At 47.6% G+C, this 19,429-nt stretch overlaps 1 protein-coding gene across 2 annotated transcripts in view; it reads left to right on the forward strand.

Annotated features, from left to right (window-relative positions):
• Positions 1 to 1,492: 1,492 nt before the first annotated feature.
• LOC146855869 (uncharacterized) overlaps positions 1,493 to 19,429 on the forward strand; it is a 218,660-nt gene continuing 200,723 nt past the window's right edge. For both annotated transcript variants that reach the window (XM_085653815.1, XM_085653816.1), the window contains exon 1: positions 1,493 to 1,549. The gene's annotated coding sequence lies outside the window, so the exon portion shown is untranslated. The remainder of the gene's footprint in view (positions 1,550 to 19,429) is intronic.

Genomic DNA, 19,429 nt, shown 5'->3' on the forward strand with positions numbered 1-19,429 from the left:
TATTGGAATGGTCCACTGATGGCGGTGTGCTGGTGCTGGGGTACACTGAACATGTAACAATGTGCTTTCTAGGGAGTATATTGTACCACGGGAGAGGTTTCAGCGATTCAATATATCAACGTCTCAATTCACAGCCAGGGGCTGAGAAAGGATCAAAATGCATGCGACAGCTCTAGCACAGGCCAACCAGAAGCCCACATTATCTCAAGGGCGGGTTCCTGTGAGGGAAACCAATTAGGGCTGAGATGTGATTTCTCAGAAAAAAACTTTTTCAGCTCCCTTGATTCAAGGAGGCAGACTAGCAAAGTAGGGGTAATGGACCATACAACAGTAATAGGGTAGTCGGTAGCCCGGATGGATCTATGCATGTGTGGGTGTGTACTGTGATCTACTTTCATCAACAGCATGTGCCTTAAACAGACTAACTTTCTAGACCATCTAATATACATGCACTGCCATTTCCAAAACAAAGTGGGCGGGCCATTTCAAAATGTACATGCTTCAGAATAGAATGTAGAAGAGTACAGACATTTCTACAATTAGATTTCTCCGAAAATGGAAGCTTCGATAGATATCTGGTAATCACAGATTTACTTCGCATCCACTGTTTAAGTAGGATTAGTCTCAATAGTTTAAACAGTTTAATGTATTTCAGGTGAAATACCCCAGAAGGTAGTTTACTGCACAGTGTACACTACATAATTTCCACATATGCTCCCTGAAATATGTCTGTGTTTGGACCTATCTGTCTCTACATGTGTCTTTGCTGTTCTCTCTGTTGCTTTGCTTGTGACCTTGTTGTTTGTGCTTTATTGCATGTGTCTCCACCTGCGGACATAAGTTGTCTTTGAGTGCAGGACATTTTCCCGAGGTCTTTGCTTGGTTGCATATGCATACTTCCGTCCTTGTGTGTTAACACGTTTCCATGTAATAATATTCCTTTGTTTTTGGTCGTTGTCAGCCCATGTCGTTATCCATTTGCCCATGACTAGCTTCATGTATCGGTATTTGAGTGTCTCATAAATATAAGCATGTATATATGTCCCTTTATGTATGGTTCGTTACCTCTGTCTCTGCCGCATGCTTTACAGGGAGCTGCTGATAAACAGATCTCTAAGGCCATTAGCTCCGTTAATGCCCCTTTTCAACTCAGTGTTTTTGCTGCCAATGTGTGATGGATGTCTTTCTTTTGCTCAATAGGAACGTACATACCCCCAAGGTTAATCTGTGCGTTGTGTTTGGGGTGAGAAAGCTTGCATTGAAGTGTCTGGTGTGAAGGTGACCGTGGGCATTGTACATCACGAAGCCCATGGCATTGGACCCTCCTCTGCCCTCCCGCTTCAGACTGGGATGACCTCCAGGCTGGGATAGGTGCCCGCTGGATGGTGCCAACAATATCGATCTTTAAAGGGATTGGGCAAAACTGGAGGAAGGTGACAGCAAACAGGAGCCGCAGAGCTTATTTAAATTGCGAGTTTCTAAGCTACTTCTCAGAAGCAAATCGGTGCAGCAAAGAATTCTGAAGAGAGGCGTTCCTTCCTCACAGCAGGTCAGTGCAGGACTGTAAATATGTAGATCCTCTCAAACGCACTTTACAGACTTTTAATACAGAAAAATAAAAGTTTTTATTGAGATTTTATGCTGGCAGAGAAGTACAGTGATGTTGTTTAGTGAAGGAGGTGTGTGAGTTACCCTGGCTGGTGGTATAAGATGGGTAGAGAATGAGAGAGCTGGAGGAAAGAGAAGTAGAGGAGAGACAGAATAGATGTAGAGTAGGAGCAAGGAAAGCAAAAGCAGAGGAGGCGTTGGGAGGGAAAAGGGGGGCTCATGAGGGGGTGGGGGTACGGGGGAAGGAGTGGCAACTACTGCTGGGACATGTTTGATATCAAACTATCTAGCTTGTACCAGATTTTATCATTTTTCATTTTAGGTGTCATCAAGTATATCACTGAACCCATTCTCACCAGGTATGAGAGGTGTTGGACTTGGCCCTTCTGGCAGGTTCACCCCTGAACTTTTTTTTCTTTTTACTGATGACTTGGGGTGGTAATTTTTGGTTTCCTGCGCACTTTCCCTGTGTCCCAGGGTAAAGTGCGTGCGTGCTCTGAGTGCATGTGGTGAGATAGGCCTGCCCTCCCATAGGAATGCATGGGGAATGTATGTGTCCCTAGTAGTTCCTGATGCGTGGGGTGTGCAGGCCCGAGTTTGGTATGTGCGGACTCGTGGGAGTGAATGCTGCGCGATGATGTGGGCGGCGTGTATGTACCTAGTGTGGAAGTGCCACTTCTAGAAGTGGGCACTTCTGTGTGCAGTGTGTCTGTCGCGTGTTTGGCTGGTCATGTCATGTGGCGGGCTAGGGATTCCCCAGAGTCAGGATGAGTCACCCAGTGGTGAATGGGGAGATCAGCAGCTAGATGGGTGGGAGGAGTACACCTGGGTCCTGAATAGGGCAGGGTTTTCCACACACAATGCTGGCTCCGCCCCCTGTGGTGCGACTGATGACCCTAGCCCTGCCAGTGAATAGAGTGAGGGGCTGAGCACATCAAGGGTGCTCCCCAACCAGCTGCGACTGGTTTTCCCCCTCACCCTGAACCAAGAACAAAGACTTTTACTGTATAAAAAGGGGCTGTGTCCCCTTACAAGTTGTTCTCTGCCAGGATCTTACCTGAGGGGGGGCTGCTGCTGCTGCTGGACCAGAGGACCGCCACCTGGACTACCTCCCTGCCTGGAGGCCCAGTGAGCTGGCTCTGGGTCCAGCCTTGCCCCCTGCCCTGCTGCATGCAGGGAAGAACTTTGCTGGACTTTGTGGTGCTTTTTAGGCTAAAGCGCTGGGAGTGCTCTATCTGTGTCCCTAAGCGCTTGGAAGCGTTTTTATTTTCCTTTAGCGCTCAGGAGCGCTTTATTTCTAACAGCCCGTGCCCACCCGGCGTTTGCCCCGTCTGTACAGATTCTGAATTCCCCTGGCAGGTGCCCACCCTGCCAGGGACATTGCCGGGGTCGTTGGCGGGTGCCCACCCCGCTTATTTGTCGTAATTCCACGGCGGGTGCCCACCCCGCCGTATATTTCACATCGCGAGGGAGCCTACCCCTCTTATTGCCGAGAGAAATCACCGCCGCGGCCCTTGGGCGAACCGGAAGCCAGGCAGGTTGTGTCGGGACGTGGGCGGGACGTAAAACCGGAAGCAGACGGGAGCCTACCCCGTGCTCCGGTGCGGCCAAGAGAAGTGAGCCGGCAGTAGAGTTCAGGCGGGAGCCCACCCCGCACTGGACTGTAACCAGGAGGCGGGGCCTCCTGGACGAAGCCGAATCCAGCCGGGCCGCCGCAGCGCGACCCAGAGGAGAGACGGAAGTGCCGTGTCCGCCCCCAGCCACCGCCGCGAGGGAAGTGCTCACCGGAGGACCGAAAGCAGACCAGGACCGCCGGTGAGTGAAGGGAGTAGACCGGGGTTGTGAGTCTGTCCGCATTGTTGCTCCAGCGCTGAGCATTATTTCTTTAGAGTCCAGAGGGACTCCCACGGGCAAGAATTGTGTCTTGAGCCCACGAGGCTCCAACGAAGGGGCCCATTGTTTGTTAAGAGCCTGTGAGGCTCACGAGTCCCCCGAGAGGACTCCAACGAAGGGGCCCATTGTTTGTTAAGAGCCTGTGAGGCTCACGAGTCCCCCGAGAGGAATCCAACGAAGGGGCCATTATTTCTCGAGCCTAGAAGGCTCTAGGGGGCATTTCAGTTGTTTCAGAGCCCTGGGAGGCTCCAACATTGGCCCCAGCATTTCTCCAGTTGCCCAGCACTTAGTGGGCAACTGCTACGTTTAGGTGGTGATTTGTGCGCGCTGGTTTGCGCAGCCTGCGCCGGCGAGCCCTGACTTTCTGGACGCAGGGCGTCCTTGCCCCTTCAGGGCCAGTTGGCCCAGGGATTGCCACAGATAGTGGCTAATGTGAGTTTTTGCGCCATTGTACCTTTCCTGCACCTCTGAATGTGTTTATGCCTCATGTGCTTTGCTTTACACCTCTGAATGTATTTTATGCATCCTGGGTTTATGTGCTTAGACCCCTACAGGTAGAGTGATACTTAGGTGGTTGTTTTTCTCCTAGTACAGGTGATGCTAGCGAGGTCCTGATTCCCTGCGCAGTATTTTCCTAAGGCGGTTAGGGTTGCGTAGGTGGTACTTACCTGTTACCAGTAGTTACTGGTTGTGTGCTATATGTTCTATTTTTAGTGCTACAGTGATTGTATGTGCTATGTTCTCAAATATTATTCCTACGTTCTAAGTGCTATTTCTACAAAGTGCTAATTCCTGACAGTGGTCCATGTGGCCCTGTCCCCTGTATATATAATCCCTTGTAAATTCTGCCCGTGCCTGTTGGCACATTGTAAAGTGTGTGTTTTTATCTAATGTGTTGTGTATAATACAAAGGTTATTTTTATATAATACCTTGTGTGGAGTTTCCTTTGTGGTGGGCCTTGGGTGTTGTTGCTGGGTGCGCGCGCAAACGCTTTACACATCGCCTCAGGGATAAGCCTGTCTGCTCGTGCCAAGCTACCAAGGGGGTGAGCAGGGGTTATCTTTGGCGTGTAACTTCCTTGCCCTGACTAGAGTGGTGGTTTCTGCCTGACTTTGGCGCAAGCCTTAGCCAACCAGAAATCCTTTTTCTAACATTGGTGATCAGCGGTGGGATTTGGACTTGCGTTTGCGCTGTACCGCAGCGGCAACTGGCCGCACTACAAAACTCTGCATGTAGATAAATCACATGGTATAGGGATTATTGTTTTAAGTTTGTTTTTAATTGTCATTTCTTTGGAAATGTGTTTTTGTGCACTGTGAGTTAGGTGTCCCTAGCTCGGGAGGGTAGATCATCCCCCTTAGTGCATTGTGTTTTCTGGATTCACCAGAGGGTGGGATCCAGTGGTGGCAGCGTAATAGTGTCCTGTACATTGTCCCCCGCCCTGCGCCCAGAGTTGGTACCTGTGTCACGTGGTGGTCAGGTTGAGGAATCAGGGGTGGTAGAAACTGCCTTACCAGTCCGAGGGGAGGGTTGTGTGTGGATGAGTGGTGAGTGGCACTAGGCAAGTGAGTGTGAGTTCTCTGGGTTAGAGAGCTTGCTTAATCTTTTTGTGAATTGTGTACTCCTGTTAAACTCAGACCCCTAGGTTCCCTGTGTGATCTTTTCTCTAGAACGTCTGCTAGAATGGAGCCTGCTTTTGATCCCAGTGATCTAGTTTATTACGGTATGCAGGAGTTGGAAGGGTTCTGTAGGGAGAGAAACATAGGGGTGAGAGAGTCAGACACTGTGTACGAACTGAGGAACCACATGATTAGATGGCAAACAGGTGAATGGGAACGTGAGCGCAGTGAGGAAGAAAGGGCCCGGGCCTCACACCTGGAGGGTGGTGGGTCTGTGGGGAGCCCTGAAGATTCAGAAGGAGATGACAGTACCTGGACGCCAGTAGAGAGTGAGGACCCCGTAGGTAGGGAGTCCCTTGCTGGGTCCAGTGTAGGAGATAGCGCCTCATCCCTTTCCCTGTCCCCTGAGCATAATGGTAGTTTTCTGGATTCCCCAGTAAGGGTGGAGTCCAGTGGTGGCAGCGATATAGAGTGCAGTACAGAGAGTCCCATTCCCAGTTCCCCGAGTATGGTACCTGTTTCCCAAGAGGAGGAGTATAGGTTGAAATTCAGGGGCAGTAGGAAACTGTCTCACCAGTCTTGGGAGGAGTTTTTGGAGGGATGTAATGAGGCACTGTCCGATTGGGTGGAGCAGTACTCGGAACGTACGTATAACGGCCTGTATGATCTGGTTCTCAAAGAACACCTGCTCAGTTGTTGTGTGCCGGGGTTGCGCCAACACCTGTTGGGGTGTGGATTGTCTGAGCCATTTGAGCTTGCAGAAAAGGCAGACCATTGGGAATGTGCTAGAGGTCCTCTAGAGTCATTAGTGAGTGATTCCAACAATAGTGGGTCAGAGATCCTCCAGCCCAGCGTGGTGGAGGAGGCTCAGTGTAGCCCAGCTAGGTCCCAGGATAGCGAGGAGGGTGTAGGGGCTCACTGCCTGGCTCAGTGGAGCAGGAGTGAGGGGGTGACCGAGGGTCCCCAGACGCCCGAAACCCTGCCTCAGGACTTGGATGGTTTCATGAGGGAACACCAAGTTGGGGACCTAGGCTGTCCTGTTAGTCCACTTGAGGAAGATCTCTTAGTGAGTGGAGGACCTGGAGCGCCTGTAAACAGGGCTCCTGTGGTTCTGGAGTCTGGCAGTACCGCTCCGATAGGGAGGGTACAGGAGTCCAGCGTGAGTGATTGGGGGATGAGTTCCCCAGTGGAAGAGCCGGTGGGTCAGGGACTTCCCAGTTGGGCTAGGATCCCGTGTAGTGACCAGGGTGACACCACTTCTGTTCTGGGGGATCTCCGCACACTGTCAGGTGGACAGGGGACGGGAGATCAGCGCCAGACAGACAGTCGCTCGACATATGTGTCATTTGATAGCCTCAGGGGGAGGGAGTGTAAGTCCCCCAAAGTCCTGGAGTGCCAGGCGATTATTCCACCAAAGGTTCTAGGCCGGAGGTTGGAAGGCCAGGTTCGGGATCAGCCTGACCTGAAGGGTGGGACGTCTGTAATCAGCGTCCCGACCAGTTCTTCTTCCAGAGGTACCGCCCCAGTTGGTAGGGAGCAGGGTTCTGGAAGGGGGTGCAGAGGGTGGGAGAGCCCACCTCTGCCCCCGGTACAACCTGAGGGGTTAAACCCTGGGTTGGAATGGCGTTCTAGGTGTACCCCTCGCCAGAGGAGGAGGAACCCTAGGAGAAGAGGTAGGGGGAGGAGAGCCTTCCCTGAGACTCCTGGTCCGCCTGAGGGTGTAGACCCTAGGCTGGAGAACCAGTGGCAGTCTAGTCCTGTCTTTCAGAGAGGAAGAGTGGAGAATGTCCGCTATGTGCCAGGGATTACTACCCCCCACTCTGTGGTTAGGCAAAGACCAGTGGCACCTGGGTGGCCTAGGGCCTGCTCTTGGCCGCGGACAGCTTGGGAGTACCAGTGGGGTAGCCCAGTTGGTCCAGACAGTGGTGTTAGAAAAAATTCCATGGGTTCACCGTGGCGTAGAACCGGAGGGTGTCCCTGCAGTTGCGGGCCCGCGTCCGTGTTCTATCGCCCCAAGCAGGGAAGTCCATCACGGTGGTGATTGGGCTGCCCTGCGTTTTGGCTGGAAGGGGGTTGTGTTGGACTTGGCCCTTCTGGCAGGTTCACCCCTGAACTTTTTTTTCTTTTTACTGATGACTTGGGGTGGTAATTTTTGGTTTCCTGCGCACTTTCCCTGTGTCCCAGGGTAAAGTGCGTGCGTGCTCTGAGTGCATGTGGTGAGATAGGCCTGCCCTCCCATAGGAATGCATGGGGAATGTATGTGTCCCTAGTAGTTCCTGATGCGTGGGGTGTGCAGGCCCGAGTTTGGTATGTGCGGACTCGTGGGAGTGAATGCTGCGCGATGATGTGGGTGGCGTGTATGTACCTAGTGTGGAAGTGCCACTTCTAGAAGTGGGCACTTCTGTGTGCAGTGTGTCTGTCGCGTGATTGGCTGGTCATGTCATGTGACGGGCTAGGGATTCCCCAGAGTCAGGATGAGTCACCCAGTGGTGAATGGGGAGATCAGCAGCTAGATGGGTGGGAGGAGTACACCTGGGTCCTGAATAGGGCAGGGTTTTCCACCCACAATGCTGGCTCCGCCCCCTGTGGTGCGACTGATGACCCTAGCCCTGCCAGTGAATAGAGTGAGGGGCTGAGCACATCAAGGGTGCTCCCCAACCAGCTGCGACTGGTTTTCCCCCTCACCCTGAACCAAGAACAAAGACTTTTACTGTATAAAAAGGGGCTGTGTCCCCTTACAAGTTGTTCTCTGCCAGGATCTTACCTGAGGGGGGGCTGCTGCTGCTGCTGGACCAGAGGACCGCCACCTGGACTACCTCCCTGCCTGGAGGCCCAGTGAGCTGGCTCTGGGTCCAGCCTTGCCCCCTGCCCTGCTGCATGCAGGGAAGAACTTTGCTGGACTTTGTGGTGCTTTTTAGGCTAAAGCGCTGGGAGTGCTCTATCTGTGTCCCTAAGCGCTTGGAAGCGTTTTTATTTTCCTTTAGCGCTCAGGAGCGCTTTATTTCTAACAGCCCGTGCCCACCCGGCGTTTGCCCCGTCTGTACAGATTCTGAATTCCCCTGGCAGGTGCCCACCCTGCCAGGGACATTGCCGGGGTCGTTGGCGGGTGCCCACCCCGCTTATTTGTCGTAATTCCACGGCGGGTGCCCACCCCGCCGTATATTTCACATCGCGAGGGAGCCTACCCCTCTTATTGCCGAGAGAAATCACCGCCGCGGCCCTTGGGCGAACCGGAAGCCAGGCAGGTTGTGTCGGGACGTGGGCGGGACGTAAAACCGGAAGCAGACGGGAGCCTACCCCGTGCTCCAGTGCGGCCAAGAGAAGTGAGCCGGCAGTAGAGTTCAGGCGGGAGCCCACCCCGCACTGGACTGTAACCAGGAGGCGGGGCCTCCTGGACGAAGCCGAATCCAGCCGGGCCGCCGCAGCGCGACCCAGAGGAGAGACGGAAGTGCCGTGTCCGCCCCCAGCCACCGCCGCGAGGGAAGTGCTCACCGGAGGACCGAAAGCAGACCAGGACCGCCGGTGAGTGAAGGGAGTAGACCGGGGTTGTGAGTCTGTCCGCATTGTTGCTCCAGCGCTGAGCATTATTTCTTTAGAGTCCAGAGGGACTCCCACGGGCAAGAATTGTGTCTTGAGCCCACGAGGCTCCAACGAAGGGGCCCATTGTTTGTTAAGAGCCTGTGAGGCTCACGAGTCCCCCGAGAGGACTCCAACGAAGGGGCCCATTGTTTGTTAAGAGCCTGTGAGGCTCACGAGTCCCCCGAGAGGACTCCAACGAAGGGGCCATTATTTCTCGAGCCTAGAAGGCTCTAGGGGGCATTTCAGTTGTTTCAGAGCCCTGGGAGGCTCCAACATTGGCCCCAGCATTTCTCCAGTTGCCCAGCACTTAGTGGGCAACTGCTACGTTTAGGTGGTGATTTGTGCGCGCTGGTTTGCGCAGCCTGCGCCGGCGCGCCCTGACTTTCTGGATGCAGGGCGTCCTTGCCCCTTCAGGGCCAGTTGGCCCAGGGATTGCCACAGATAGTGGCTAATGTGAGTTTTTGCGCCATTGTACCTTTCCTGCACCTCTGAATGTGTTTATGCCTCATGTGCTTTGCTTTACACCTCTGAATGTATTTTATGCATCCTGGGTTTATGTGCTTAGACCCCTACAGGTAGAGTGATACTTAGGTGGTTGTTTTTCTCCTAGTACAGGTGATGCTAGCGAGGTCCTGATTCCCTGCGCAGTATTTTCCTAAGGCGGTTAGGGTTGCGTAGGTGGTACTTACCTGTTACCAGTAGTTACTGGTTGTGTGCTATATGTTCTATTTTTTGTGCTACAGTGATTGTATGTGCTATGTTCTCAAATATTATTCCTACGTTCTAAGTGCTATTTCTACAAAGTGCTAATTCCTGACAGTGGTCCATGTGGCCCTGTCCCCTGTATATATAATCCCTTGTAAATTCTGCCCGTGCCTGTTGGCACATTGTAAAGTGTGTGTTTTTATCTAATGTGTTGTGTATAATACAAAGGTTATTTTTATATAATACCTTGTGTGGAGTTTCCTTTGTGGTGGGCCTTGGGTGTTGTTGCTGGGTGCGCGCGCAAACGCTTTACACATCGCCTCAGGGATAAGCCTGTCTGCTCGTGCCAAGCTACCAAGGGGGTGAGCAGGGGTTATCTTTGGCGTGTAACTTCCTTGCCCTGACTAGAGTGGTGGTTTCTGCCTGACTTTGGCGCAAGCCTTAGCCAACCAGAAATCCCATTTCTAACAAGAGGATAGTTTGGATTAGTCTTTCCACTCGGAGCGAATGACTGAGGGCGATTGAAACAAGAATGTCCCATAAAAGGCGGTCTTCTTTGTTTAGTGTAGATTTAGTGTGGGGGGGAGGGGGAGACGTAAGGTGATGGAGACATAGGGGCCTATCATCAACGACCAGCGATAATTATCGTTAAGCGCACTTAGAGCTAGGATAATTATCGCCGGGTAACGTGGAATTTTATCGCTGAGATAGCGTACTATTAGCAACGCTTATCTCAAAAGAGATAAAATTCTGAGCGCTAACTGCCAAATGTGAGATTATCCTGGAAATTCAGCAATAATCTCACAAAGTTTGGCGATAGCTTGATGATAGGGCAAGGCATACTTAGCCATGATATCCACCTTACATAGGATATCATGGCTAAGTCAGTCTTGAAGCAGGCGTAAGGAAAGTAACGATAACAGAGGTTATCACTACTTTGCTTGTCGCTCTGCAGGTTAGCGTGCCCATTGATAATTGGAGAAATGTCGCTTAGCGACATTTCTCCAGTTATGTCAGGGCAGGAACGCCCACTTTGCATCTCATTAGAGATGCAAAGCTGGGCGTTCAGTAAACAGGCGATAATGCAAGGATTCACGCGATAGCGTGACCTTGCTGATTGGGCGATAAAATTATCGCCGCTTTTCGTCCAAAAACGGACGCAAAAGCAGCGATAATTTTATATCGCCTCCTTGATGATATGCCGCTAAATTAGGTGTCCAATTTCTGTGTTAGATTTATGAAATGGTTTTGCTAAAGTCAGACCAGAACTTCTTAGGGAAGGTAATTGTACTGGATTGCCAATAGGTTTGTCAGGAGAGAGTAGAGTTTGAACACAAACTGTCCTCCTTTGGTTTGTGATTGTAGTGTGTTAGACAGGTTGGGATTAATTGGGTATTTGTGTCTGGCTATAATTGGCGTAATCTTTAGGAAGTGGTAAAAGTCTAGGTCATTTCGATCAAAATTAGCTTTGAGTTGGGAAAAGGGTATAGGCTTGAAGAGAGTACCGGGATGTCCTACAAAAAAATGCCTTTTTGTGGCCATTTCCATAGAATTTTTTTTTGCCTCCTTATTTCAGGTTTTCATTGTGCCATAGTGAGGCTAAGGGTCAATATCACATTTTAATAGGGCGTTTGTTGTCAATTGTTCGCAGGGCCTGTACTGTGCTTGAGAGGTTGCTTACACAGTGGTCTGTTTCTATTTTTTTAATAGTTATAAGGGATGTAAGGGAGAGTGGATTCGCCAGTGCTTTTTCAATAAACAGCCATGAGTGGGAGTAAGGTGATCTAAGAGAGAACCAGAGCCTTCCCTGTTTTGCTAGGTAACCGTGTTGGTATCCCCTATAATCTGTTAGGTTGAGGCCACCAAGTCTTTTAAGTAGCCTTAGTTTCTTCAGAGCAATTCTAGGTTTTTTGGAGCACCATGGGAACTTAGTGAGCATCGCATCAATTTTAGCAAAAAAGGTGTCTTGAAAGGTATACGGGTTATATACTGATTAAGAAATTAATAAGAGGAGTGATCATCATTTTGATGGGTTCTATTCTTCCCTAGCATCATGTGATGAATCTGGAGGACCATATGCCTAAGCTGTATTTCAATTTGCCCAATGTCATTTTTTCGTGAGATCAATGGACTCTGAGGTTTTAAGTGACCCAGATTCCCAGGTATTTTATCTTATCGGGGGGCCATTTTACTGATAAACGAGCTGTTACAATGCATGTTAAGAGAAGGACCTCTGTTTTGCAGTTGTTGAGGCAGTATCCTGATAATTGAGCACCATCATTGATAGTGGCTGTGATGTGGGGCAGAACAGAATCTGCTTGGGTGGTGAAAAGGAGGTTGTTGACTGTGTAGCTTCTGTGGCCCAGCAGAAAAGGGGATGCCTGGAATAAGGGGGTGTTAATAAAAATAGAAGGGAGAGAGGGCGCCCATGTCTGTGCCTTGTTCGAAGTCAAAAGAGTTGGATATGGTGCCATTGATATTTATTCTTGATTCATTTGTATGAGGCAAGAATCATTCTAGTTAAGGAGGGACCTAGGTTGAAGGTGGTGAGAGTGGCATGGAGAAAAGACCAGAAGACCTTATCGAATGCCTTCCCCGTATCTAGTGCTATCGCACAGAGGGGTGGTCGGGCTGGTGGATTTTTTTGATAGTGTGGCTGAATAGTCTAATGATGTCTGCACTGAATCTGCCTTTAGTGAATCCTCATTGTGCTAGGTGTATACTTTTTGGGAGGATTGGCTCCAGCCTGAGTGCAATAACTTTTGGGTACATTTTTCAATCAATATTTATAACAAAGATGGAGCGGTAGGCTTTGGGATTGGATGGGTCTTTCTCTTCTTTAGGTATAACTATTATAGTTGCCTCAGCGGTGGTTCCCTTGATCACACATGTAGAGGAGAAATAGGAAAATAGATCTTCTAGGGGGTGATTAGGGACACTCCCTAGGTTTGATTGAATGAGGCTGGGAAGGCGTCCAGGCTCGGTGCCTTCCCAGCTTTGAGTTTTTTATTTGTATTTATAACTTCAATGAAAGACAGAGGATTTTCTAATGAAAGTTTAGTTGCTTCATCTATCCTGGTGATTTTAATTTTGTGGAGGTATTATAGACTGGTTTAATAGGGAGTATTCTTGCTTTTTGAATAAAGGGTACAATTGAAATTTTCAAAGGTGGTAAGAATTTCTTTCTCATTTGTGGAGGGAACGCCATGTTTATTAAAGATGGAGGTTATCCTAGTTTTCTGGTAATTCTGTTTTACATACGAAGCTAGAATTCTTCAGGGTTTGCTGTGTCCACAGAAGTTGATACCTTTATATCTGTGGACTAGTAAGTGGGTTTTATTACATAATATCGTATTGTATTTGTATTTTAACTTGGTTTAGTGGGTTAGCTGTCTTATCCCTGAATTGCTTGGGGTCTTTTTCTATTGTTTTTATTTGATGTTCCAGTTGGTCAAGACTTGTTGGATTTGAAGGGGCATGTAGAGCTTCTGTCTAGAATGACATCCCACGGAAGGGTAAAATCCCTGCCTACAATGATTCTGAAGTGAAGGGGCAGGAGTAACATTTTTCTGTTGAGGTGCACCAAGGAAGATGAATTGAAGTTATTAAGGTTGTAAATATTCACCACTATAATTTCGGTAATATCTTTCCGTAGTTCAGTGAAGAGTCACCTGCCTCAAGGGTCTGCTTCTGAGGCGGTAATAGTCAGACCTGAGGAATTAGAAATGAGTAATTAGACCATTTTTTTGTTGGTGGTTGGGGCACATGATAGGTCACCAACCCATGATTTCTTAAGGAGAATGGCCTCTTTCATAGCAACTAAGGTTTCTTTTAGGAGTACGAGGTCTCATCGGAGTGAGTAATGGTTCATAATAGAGGTTTGCCAGCAGGTGTTAGATAGAGGGACGGAGTGGGAATGAGGGGGAGAGGAGGGAAAGTGATGGAAGAGGGGATGAGAGGGGGACAAGGGAGGGGGTGGTGGGTAGGAAGATGATAGAAGATAGGATAGGATATGGAAGAAGATAGAGGTAGAGGGAGAAAGTGCATGCTTGAAAGGGAAAAAATAAGTAGCATAAAATTAGCTTAGGGAGTAAGAACATGTGTCTGAGTAGCAGGAGGGGGTACATCGGAAAGGTTATCTGAGGGTGGACAGGGAATGCCAGAAGAGGTCAAGTCTAGGACTGACGGGCTAGGAGGGCAGGATTTAAGATAAAGTATACAACTGTATTCAAGTGTGGTGTGTGTGTGTGATAGGGGATTGTAATATCCAGTGAGGTCCTTTAAAGGATAAAGCAGGCCAAGTGTACTAGTGTAATGAGAGAGGTAGTTTGCTCGTCAAGGAGACAACATTGGGTAAACTGGGATGTAAACAAGGTTACCAAGTCGGTTAACTAAGAGTTGTCCAAGAATATTGTGTCAGATAATGTTTAAGCCTGGAGCATACACTTATTAGGACCATAAAAACAACTTGCATGAAATCCTGTAATAAGACTGAAGTGAGGAAGACCTAAGGTCTAGGATATAGGATCCAAGGCTTGTGATTATTACTAGTTAGTAGGCTGGTGGTTAGTAATCGGTGCTAGCCATAAACCGTATGTTAGAGTATCATGCAGATGTGGAGACGTACATCCAATCTGGGAGTTTGGAGTCACAGTTAAACTGGGATATACGAGTGTTAGTAGCAAACAGCAAACTTGTGCGACCAAGATAATTACTTTGAACCAGAAAAAGTAACAGTCTGTAGCTAGAACAGGCTTTCCAGGATCTCCACTAGGTAGAAGGTGTTGGGGAGATTAGAGAGATCCATTTGAAGGATTGCTGGTTAGTGTTAATTAGTGGGTATTACCGGGGTAGCTTGGTTACAGAACAGTCCAGCAGGTCATTATGAACTCATTTTCAGGTCTTTAATGTCCGCAATATAAAAGTCCAAGTCTTTGGGATCCTCAAAGATGGAAACATTTCCATTGAGGGTTGTCTTCAGTCGATCAGGACCAATGAAAGAAAATTGTATTGATAAGTCCTTAAGAGACTGACGTTGGGATAAGGAGGCTCTTCTTATTTTGACAGTGTCTTTAGAATATTCTGGGGAAATACCAATGGCGCAACCTTGCCATTTGATCCTTTGTAACTTCTTCATTTGTGTGAGGAGAGCCTCGGTGCATGAGTAACAGAGAGGTCCCAAGATAAGAGCTCTTGCAGCATCACTGTTTTGAGGCTGTATATGGGCGCTTTGTGAGCACCTTTTATTTCAAAGTCTTTGGTGAAGTTTACCCTAGCACTTGAGGAATATATATTTCCATGAATGTGGCACATGAAGGAGCCTGACTTTCAGTTCCTCCTGGGAGCCCAAAAATGTGAAGGTTGCTCCTTCTAGTCCTGTCTTTTAACTCAGTGATGTTCCTCTCCGACCGGGTCAATCTCGCAGTGGTAGTTGATATAGTCTATATAGAGTTATGCTTATGGTCTATACACTATTCTACTTCAGTGACTCTGCCACCTAGCGAGAGAATTTCTGGTTTTAAGGATGTCAGATTGCCCTGCATGGATTCCGTGGTGGTCTTTGTAGATTGTGTGAGTACGTGCAGCATGTCCGGCTTCTGCATGCTTAAGTCTAGTCTAACAGAATTGTTGGCTTTAGACTTGAGAGCGGAGTCTGTAATGGGGGCTCTTGTTTGAACCTCTTTTGTGCAGGGTTCGGATCCTTCTGGCTCCACACTTGATTCTCTAACATTGTGTGATCTGGGAAAAGCCATTCTGAAGGGGGTATGATGACCTGATAGGACGACCTTAATGAGAAGTCCTTGCAAGATTCGCATTGTGTGATGCCACTTAAGTTGCCCTCTACCTTTACAGTTCTGATTCAAGGCAGTTGATAAGAGAGGGTAGCTGATCTTCTGGACCCCACTTAGTCACTTAGACACTTTGGTAGTTTGCCACTTAGGGCCTGATTACGAGTTTTGTGGTGCGGCACCAGGTCTGCCCCGCCGCCGTACCATCAAACCCGTGGTCGGGCCGCCAACCAGATTACAAGTGTTTCTTGTGTCTGGTGGGCTTTTTGTGGCGTTCCCACAGCGGTGCTGCAATGGGAATGAAAAAATTAGTTCCTGCGGGGAATGAACTGTAAAGTCTATGCCGTGCAAGAACTGGGGTGCATGGACACAGGGGGCACATGTTGGGCCCCCCTGCATGCACCCCATTGAAACTGTTGCGGAGAGGAAGTAAGTAATATGCCTGGTGGTACCACAATGGTCCGCCAAGCATATTGTGGCCTCATGACCATCACGCCACCACCAGGAAATCTCAGCAGGGCAATGGCGGTCCGACTGCTCTAATAATAATAAAGGTGTCAGAAGACCGCCACTGCCGTGCCCCCGGGAGTCTAGTGGCCACTGGACCGCCAGACTAATAAACAAGCACTTAGTCACTTTCCAACAACTCTTGTATTTGGAGACCCAAATGGGCGCTGCACTTGCCTAGAGCTGAAAGATATTCCATGATGAAGCCTGCAGTGCTGTTCACTACAGGTAAATGCTGTACTTGTGAAGGTTCTGGAAGACGCATGGGGATGCAGCACCTGCTGTCTTGGAGTCAGGCAAAGGCTCAGGGTTCCCTGTAAGCTTTAGCATAGGACAAGCATATTTGCATGGAAAAAAGAAGCCCTTACCATGCATTTGATGTCAGTCAGAGGCAAAATAGACAGTTCTTGTCTAATTTGAGCCACAGGTGGCAGCTCAGTGCAGTCAGAGGAGTGATGTTCCAAAGTAGGACATTTTTAAGTCAGTCAGAGCGAGATCGTCTCGGAAGCTCTGCATGGAAATAAAGGTGCTCCGTTACTTATGGCTGCAAGAAAAACGGATTGTTAGAGTCTCTGCATTTTAGTTGAATCAGGCTTCATCTTGGAGAGTCGATAGATTCACTCTGGTGGTAGGGAGAGCCAATGTTATCTTCAGGCATGGCAGAACTTGTAGGCTAGGTAGCCATCTTCCTCGGGAGGTGACCACTCCCCCCCTGTATGCGCACTTTTACTACCATTTTGAAACTAGCATTATATACTTTTCACCATGACTAAGCTGAATTGTTGTATTAAACTTAAGTCACCCCTAGGGTAGGCCCAAAAGCCCATAGGACAGGGTACAGTGTATTTAAAAAGTGGGACATGTACTTTAAACTTTTACATGCCCAGATAGTGAAAACCTCTTTCTTTCATAGGATAAAATTGGGTTAACTTGTTACATTTCATAAATGAGAACTTTCGATTGGGAGCCGGTAGGAATGTCAGGTTTGGTCCCTAAAGAATTATACTTAGGCTTTCCAGTTTTCAGTTTCTATTTTGGGTAAATTCTGGTGGGGTTTTTTCAGTGTTTTCAATACCTTAAAAAAACAGTGGTTACACATTTTCGCCCCATTAAAACAACAGAAACAATGTTTTCGGTGTTTATGGAATGTTTTGCTTTTATTATTGCTTGCTGTCTGCACTGATTGCACATGAGTATAGACAGTGTGCTTACAGGCTATATGAGGTCCAAATATATTTTTACAAATCAAACTTACTGTAGTACTCCATACAAAACTTCTTCAGTGAGTCTTTGGTCATGCATGTTTGCTGTTTCACTCCCATGTAAACGTATATCTGTGAAACGGCCCTCTCAACATTGCCACTTGAGACCAGCAATGCCAAAACAGCCAGTACACAATTTGCTAACTCTGGCCACTGACATAGCTTTTCATGCCAATACTGCTGCACCTGAAGATTTCAATTCTCTGGGACAGGTTTTGAAACACATGCGGTGAACTGGGCACATGTGCCCTCAGTGATTGAAGCAGTCAAAAATGAAGCAGTACGGAGAAAATTCCCTTTTATGGAAGGGATCTAGGACTTATGCAGAGTACCCCAGTGAGGCTTCATTGACGTCAAATGCCATGGTTGGCGAAGGAACATATCTATGCATCATTGCACGCCATTTCCCATGCACTGTACAATAAAATTTCCTGATTTGCTCCTCAACAATTCTTTGCTTACCAAGTGGCAAGAATTCTAACATGGAACAAGTGGTAGTGCCAAAGTCACTAAAAGTGTCTCCCAGCCTACTCTCAAGGAGATGTTTCACATCTACATAAATTACGCTTAACACTTGGTAGACAAGGGTGTTTTCAGACTCTAGTTTTTTTATTATGCCCACTACAGCAGCCATGTTTTCCTGTAAAAATCTAAGAATGCAGTAGAGAGTACTTCACATCACAATCAATATGGAACCAAAGATCCTCACATTTCTTGACTTTAGCATTATCACTAACCACAAATTCGGTAAACGGTCATCACATAGATAATGTGGCATTCACAGCCTCTAGGAATAAGAACCACTAGTTAAATGACACAGTTGGGATGACTGTTTCTTTGATGCAACACAAAAGCATAATATTAGAAATATTTGCGGTTTAGTTCCTGCTAATAACAAAACAGTGCACCAGAATGGACGACAAAGTCAATAGCATTCTTCATTAACTCTGAAGATTGTAGAGCTACTTTCAGCATACCATCTAGAAAGTGGCAAGGATCTCTTACAGGTAAGGACTTCAGCTCAGGTATCGATTTTGACAGGTCATCACACAAAGTTTTATATAAGTAGCTGAATTACTGAAAATACAAACAATATCAATCCAATCTTTGTTGAACTTGGTAAGAACTTTTTGCACCATCATTCCAAGTGACACTGTGTTCCATGTTTTCTGAATGTCTGGTGTCATGTTTTCACCACTATCACAGATGCTTGGTGACAGCAGTCTTTGCACATATACCTGTGACTACACCTTGCATTGAATGTTTAAAGCCTGGGGTATTTGCCAATGCACCTACTATCAATGCTGACTTTGTTAGAAAAGGGGGCTGATGTACCAAAGGTTTTTACCCATCCTCTGACTGTGGGAAAATGTGATGCTACATATTGGGAAAGATTGTTATGAAACCAGCCATTTTACCTCTCCATGAAAGAAACAAACGCAGCCAAAATATCAAATATGATTTTGATATTTCCTGATTCTTTACACTTTATAAAATAATTAAATAAGACCTAAAAAAAGGTTCTACAGCCTGCAACTTTAGACCAAAGATCACAAAACTGAAAAAAGCAAAAGTGAGAAGAAACAATATTTTAGTGACATCCCTAAACAACAAAACTTAAGCAGAATAATGTTAACCCAGTCTTTCTTGCTGCTGCCTTGTATAAAAAAGTTACATTGTATTGGCCCCTTCAGGAAAGAATAAAAATGACCTTTCACTCACCTTTTCCTCTCTTTGAATGGCATTTAGTTTATGTTTGTGAAGGTGTTTTTTCAGTGTTTATATGTATACACTGGTAAGGGCTATTTTCCTTTCGGTGGGGTTTCATCTGTTATTACAGGTTTAAACCTAAAACAGGACAGCCTAATTGTATTTTAAAACCCTCTTTAAGTGTAAAGTCAGATTTTAAGTCACAATTCGGGAAAATGTCACTTTTAGAATGTTGGCATTTTCTTACCCCTGCCCTTTTGGTGCTTGCAGCTTGTATCCTGGGTCAAATGACTTGGTGTAGCTTGCAGTTGGTGTTTATGTATTGCTCCCAGACAATGAGACAAAGGGGGAATAGGTGATGGCAGGATGGGCCATCTCTGACTTGATGAGGGAAGGAGCTGTCACCTACCACTCTCCGACATCACAAAGTCTCTGCACAGCACACTTACAAAGGGTTTTGACTCTAGTGTTTTGTGACCCAGAGAAGCTACTGCTAGTGTGGGGAGGCAGGAAATTCCAAACACCTCTTTGGGTGGAAATCTCCCGAACCTTCTCCAACTTCAAAGTGGGCACCAGGTATAAATGATGGACCCTCAGACCCAACTCTTCAGTACACCTGTGGAAGAATCAACCGGACTGCTGTGCTGCTCTTCAAGAAAGACTATTACTCTGTTGCCCTGCTGCCTGAGTGAAAAAGACTAGACCTTCATCTTGATCCCAGGACCAACAAAGTGACTCCAAGGGCTAGTTAGCTGG

The sequence above is a fragment of the Triturus cristatus genome, chromosome 4_1, assembly GCF_964204655.1.
Source record: "Triturus cristatus chromosome 4_1, aTriCri1.1, whole genome shotgun sequence".
In the NCBI taxonomy this organism is placed as follows: domain Eukaryota; kingdom Metazoa; phylum Chordata; class Amphibia; order Caudata; family Salamandridae; genus Triturus; species Triturus cristatus.